Source organism: Salvelinus sp. IW2-2015, linkage group LG2 (genome assembly GCF_002910315.2).
Source record: "Salvelinus sp. IW2-2015 linkage group LG2, ASM291031v2, whole genome shotgun sequence".
Classification (NCBI taxonomy): domain Eukaryota; kingdom Metazoa; phylum Chordata; class Actinopteri; order Salmoniformes; family Salmonidae; genus Salvelinus; species Salvelinus sp. IW2-2015.
The window spans coordinates 13,274,848-13,280,847 of record NC_036839.1 but is presented as its reverse complement, the minus strand read 5'-3'; the positions used below and the strand labels follow the sequence as shown (position 1 = coordinate 13,280,847).

The 6,000-nt window shown below is 38.2% G+C and overlaps 1 protein-coding gene across 1 annotated transcript in view; it reads left to right on the top strand.

The window, feature by feature from the left end:
- Positions 1-1,419: 1,419 nt before the first annotated feature.
- The window catches only part of LOC111972715 (bromodomain adjacent to zinc finger domain protein 2B-like), a 90,024-nt gene continuing 85,443 nt past the window's right edge, over positions 1,420-6,000 (top strand). The window contains exon 1 of the mRNA XM_070449334.1: positions 1,420-1,649. The gene's annotated coding sequence lies outside the window, so the exon portion shown is untranslated. The remainder of the gene's footprint in view (positions 1,650-6,000) is intronic.

The window sequence follows — 6,000 nt, the reverse complement described above, 5'->3', positions numbered from 1 at the left end:
AGCTCTGAGTTCTTTCATTACTCGCTGTCCCTAATGAAGATTATCCAATACAATTAAAATGACAAAATCATCAAATCATTTTTCTTCTCCCACCATCTCTGTCGATCCAGGCAAGCTTGTTTTATCCAGTTAAGGACGTCTGAATGTAGTGTCTTTACTGACCCAGAGGAACGGGGGAAATCAATGAAGCCAAGGATGGTGAACAAGCAAATAAACCTGTTTAAAATTCACAATGCTGAATACGCTTTCTCCCCCACATAATACAAGAGTGACTTTGTTTCTTAATTAGTGTATACAATTACTTCTAGTGCATGTACAATTTGCTTAGGAAAAAGCCACAGTTCCCTTAATTCAAAAGCATTTTGCTCCCTTGAACAGTCACAAAGCTTTCGCTGCTAATTTCTGCACGCTCTGAATATTTTGCTATCTGTCTAAAAGCAACATATCAACAATTAAATGGAAGGATTTGGTGATTAAATGTAGCCTATATGTCTCATAAAAGTGTTAAAACATGTTTTTTTTTCAAATCTAAAATGTCTTCTTATATGCACTCTAGTTAAATTGAATCACAAACATATATTTGTTTTACCTCCACCCCCCTGTAAATTTGATGATTCAATGAACAGTACCTACATAAACTATCTACATTTTCACAGTGTTTGTTGAATGTAATATTTAGCATCCCCTGACTAGGTCACAAGGTCTTCGCTCAGCCTGTTGCAGATGTCTGATCAAAGAAAGAAAAAACACAATTAGGCACAGATGGTAGTCTTTGCCCAACTCTAGTAGATGTGCTATCAGATAAGACTTTGAGTTTCTGTATTACTGCAAATTATCCTAAGACACTTAATCAAAAGACCAATGGTTCACATATTCAAATGGATCTGTGATTATGTCATCTTTCAAGATGTACCTTTTTAATTTATCACATATTGTATGGTCCCAAGACAAAAACAGTGTTCACCCACAGATAAAAAAATAAAATAAAAAAGTGTTTGTGTAATCTTTTTACGTATTGTTTGATTAATTATGCGTTATGCATTTTGTTACATAATTGCAATGACCTAATGTACAAATAAATAATCAGTGTATATACACTGCCATCCATATATTTTCCCAGTTTTCCCACCACTGCATTCCACATTCATCCTCAGCATATACCCTTATTAGTTTACCACAATTACCCCAAACCAGTTTATTTAGCCTACATGCGATGTGTTGCTCACTTGATTTATTTGCTTTTTTCCAGATTCCTGAATCCAGCGTTTTGTTGAAATGCATTATCAATCATAGATTGCTTCCAGGTTGAATAAAATAATACCTACCAGATGCATAGACTAGTATCTGCTTACAGTCATTTCTAGCAATGAATTAAGTTAATTACTCTGACAAAAGTTTGCATTGTTGGAGCTTTTAGCTGACGTCACTTTTGTTCATTGAAGTGAAGCTGAACAAACCTTGAGAAGAGTCTCCCTCAATCTGCTGTATAGTAGTAGCCTAACTAACACACACACAGACTCAATTACAGCCCAATTTCGTTCTTTATAATCTCCTGGCACTGTCCTCAAACAACGCAAATCTGGGGGAACATAACGCTATTTTAAATAGTAACTGACGTGAAGGAGGATACATAAAGTGACGGAAATAAGGTGAGTTTTCTTATGTTTTGTAGTGGGAAGTTAGCTTACGTTATCATTCATAACGACGTTCAGTTTGCAATTTCGCTAGAGATTCAATGCTGTTAGCTAGATTTCTGGCTAGCTAGCTAACTAGCACCTCGTTCTATCGACGCTGTCCAGCAGCTTGCTCTTTATCATGTAACCTATCTCGAGTGGAGCAGGTTGATACAAACTTGTCAATAATGATAACTTGTAAATGTATCAATAATAGCAGCACTCGGGTTTTGTTACTTTAACTAGTTGCTAACTTAATAGCGAGATTCACGTATATTTCTATCACTTTTTACGGCGTAGACTGAGTCGGTGACTGTCAGTGTCAGCTTGCTGGTTAGCTAGCGAATCTCGTCTTTGTGTCCGTAGCTGGTGCGGCTTGACTGACCTTTTTTTAATTTTTTTAAACGCGGAGTAAAACAAGCTATCATTGAATGTGTGACAGATACATGCATTTGGTGTTAGCTAGGTTTATAGTCACTCGAAGTGTTAATTTGAAATGTTTTAAACAATGTTGCAGGCAGGTTATGTGGAAAGAGTGCGAATGCTGAGAAAAGGTATGTTCAGTGTGTCTTGAGCTGAAGATGCCAAAGTCTGCTCTTCATTGAGTAAACCTAATTTAAATCACATAATACATTATATCGCTGTTGCTTATTTGTGTTGTAGCTAATGTTCTGACAATATGTTTGGAGGTGTTCGTGGAAATCACATCCATGTCAGCCAGTCCACTGCTTGGGTCCGAAGCTCCTTTCCTCTTATCTTTTGTATGGCTTCATATAAAGAAAAGCAACTGCAGCCCAGCAGAGTTGATTAAATGTATCCCTTTGTTTATTACAATATGCACCATTTCTCTGCCCTCTAAACAACAAGCCACTCGCCATCTTGGGCAATTGAATCCACCCACTCTTTTCATTTCAAAGATCCAGAATGCTTATTAATTAGACACAAAAGTGATCAAATGTTTCACGAGGACGATACATGACGTCAACTGAAGTTGTGATAACATTTCCTTCTTTGTAACTTTCTAAATGACTGAGGCAATTGGTTTCATGTTTCTAATATTTTGTTTTCATAAAGAGAAGGTTTAAACAATGCAAAGGCACACTGGCCTAATATGGCTAGTCATTTTGAAGGGTGACAGGTGGTGGGGTTGAGTGTTCTCAATGTTTGACTTATTGGACTGGTTTTCATTTTCAATATTAGGTGGATTAGGGGAAGGAAAACGTATCCGTTAAAATGCAGAATCTTTAATGTGATGTGTGTGTAAAGGGTTGTTACTTTCAGAACTTATGCTTATGCCATTTGATTGAATAGATTGCCTAGGCAGGCTAATGCTCTACAAACCTATGAGCAGTCCAGACATCATATACAGCATATTGTTGTGTATGTCACTCCTAACATTTTGTCTTATTCACGCCACTGTCCGAAAATGAACCTGATATTGTACCAGCACTAGGCTATACTGGTCTTTGGCTCTGCCAATCTGTGGTTCATTCAGGGAATTCTTTGAACGCTGCCTATCCCAAAAATGGTGTTCTTCTGAGAGCAGAATGCCTCTGCTCTAAGTGCTAATTGCCCCACCTCCCATTTCTTTGTTTGGATATTCACTGCATAGCTTAAATGTAAAGGAGCAAATGTTTAGCCAAATATCCTTATGTGTGGTTTTTCTCTTATGGGAATGCCTTCCACTTCCCTATGATGCATCGACTTGACATCTGCATCATTTTGTTGAGATGCTAGTAGGTATCCAACGGTGGAAATCAATGATGGGTTAATGCATATCATTGGTGGTTATTAATTGAACCCCCACCACACACACTCAAATGTACTTACACACACATACACACGCACAAGCAGTGCAGAGACATGCAGACACACAGTTTCAACTCTGGTTACAAATMACTATTGAGTGATTCTTCACGAAAGCAAGACACACAAAATACCATGATTTGGGGGATTTTAACTAAATGTAATCTATAGAATAGTCCTTTCGGAGTAAGGATTGTTGACATATATTTGACATTTGTATCTAAAAGCATAAGTGAGAAATAATTAAAGTTGACATTTTGGCCTTACCCAGGGCTCCTTTAACACTCCAGAATGTTTCACCTGTAGATGCTACAAAGCAAACATTGGTGTCCTAGGAAGCTTTACCGCTTGCTCTGTGAGGAAAATGAAGTATTCTGCTTGTTCCCTAAGAAAATGAAGAATAGGCGTAGGTGACGTATAACCTGAGAAAACAAGTGTCAAATACAACAAGCCGCAGTCCTTGTCATGCGTTTTTGAATGTTTTAGTGTCACTTCAACTAGACTGCATTCAGAACATGATTGTTTGTTAGGACCATTGATTCCACATGTCACATCGGTCTTTCCTTTGACACTGCTTTGCTTTTTCCACTGGTTCTACAGCGGAATTGATTGGCCTTTGTAAATAGTTAATTGATGGTCAATTAACTATTGCTCACAGTCTAAGTGAAACGGCAAACATTATTCCCCTTAAGGTCCATCATTTAAATGGCTCAAGCAGCCATTCCAGCCAAGGAAGCAAGATAAATCAGATTACAGCCTTGATGTGTTATGCATGCCTCCAGTAACTGCCAATGAATCAACCAATAACCAGATACAACGCTGGAAGGTCACTGAATTTGCCTCATATTTATTCCGAGCTCATGTTCTTGAAAACAGTCTCAGAACGAGGGAACAATAATGCATCGCAACAAATCACCGACTCCGGATGTGAGCTTTAGCATTAAGAAAAACAGCAGTGGAGCATTTGAATGTTTGGAATATTGTAGGGTCCTTCAAGGATGGAAAATCTCATCAGTAGCTCACGGTTGCTAAATTGCTTGAAACAGCACTTTTAAATGCTAAGCGCCCAGTGGTGTGATTAATACAGTTTATTTTCAGCTCAATCATTATTTCCAGCTATTCATCCACTTGGGTACAGTCTAGCCTATTTCTTGCATGGAGTGTAATAGGTAGCTTATTGTAAAAGTATGCAATTATGCACAACACATAAGTACATTCATGATTTAGCTACAACTGGTTAGTTAGTGTAACCGGTAGTCTAATTCGCATATATGTTTGTTTTTAACTTCGGCTAGGCTCAAGCAGACTAAACAGCACAATATAGCCTGTACCAGAATGTAAAACATCCAGATATTTGTTTAGGGTAGATGTCCTAATACTGATGACAACGTTAAGTTAGCCTAATTTACCCAAAAAATAAGATGCAATGTGAATTTCCAAGATAAAACCGAAGACCTGTGTTCGAATACTCATACTAACATACTGTATACTACATACTTAATGAGTACATACTATATACTATCAGTTCATTTTAGTATACTGTAAACAAACGATATCGTTTCTGTTGAGCGTACTAGAGCTTCGCCTGTCTACTGGAAGTTGATGCTGTTGCTATGCTAGCTTGTTAGCAAAACAAATGACTAGCTAAACATTTTACGATTTCAGTTGTGTTCGTAAATTCAATCTGCAGTGCCAGAGTGCGCTCTGGGCGTTTGAAAATCCAGAGCGTTGGCAGATTGTAAATTCAGAGCGCACACTGGACGCTCTGGCCGAGGAATACGCCAGGGTTGATCCAAGCGTTGAACGGCAGTCAAGCACCCAAGCTAACTGGCTAACGTTGGCTAGCTACTTCCAGACACAAATGAGTGAACACCTCCACTCTGACCATTTTACTTGCCATAGCAGAGCTGGTTAGGCTGTTTTTCATGTTATCCAGCGCGTTGGTGACTAACTGTGCTGCTGGCAACAATTTTAGATTCTTTCTTTTACAGCCATATTCAACGGTGCACGAGAGTGCTCTGAAATCGGAGTAGATAGCCAGAATTAACAATGTCCATTGAAACGCACAACGACTATACCACTTAGCTAAGATTTTAAATATGATTTTTTTACCTTTATTTAACTAGGCAAGTCAGTTAAGAACAAATTCGTATTTACAATGACGGCCTAGGAACAGTGGGTTAACTGCCTTGTTCGGGGGCAGAACGGCAGAGTTTTACCTTGGCAGCTCAAGGGTTCGATCTAGCAACCTTTTCAGTTACTGTAGTCAATAAACGTTAGTTAGATAGCATATAGTTAATATACTGCCTGGCACGTTCGATGTATTAGTATCCAACTTACGTTAGGTAACTAGCTAACATACCGGTACATACTGCTGTAATGCTACGTGGTTCGTAAGGATAGCGTAGCTAACAAATTGTCAGCTAACATAACGTGTAACATATTTGAAAAGTAGATACTTTATTACTTTTCTTAAGATTTGTCATTAGTTAGTTCAATTAATTTGTATCCGCTCTCATCG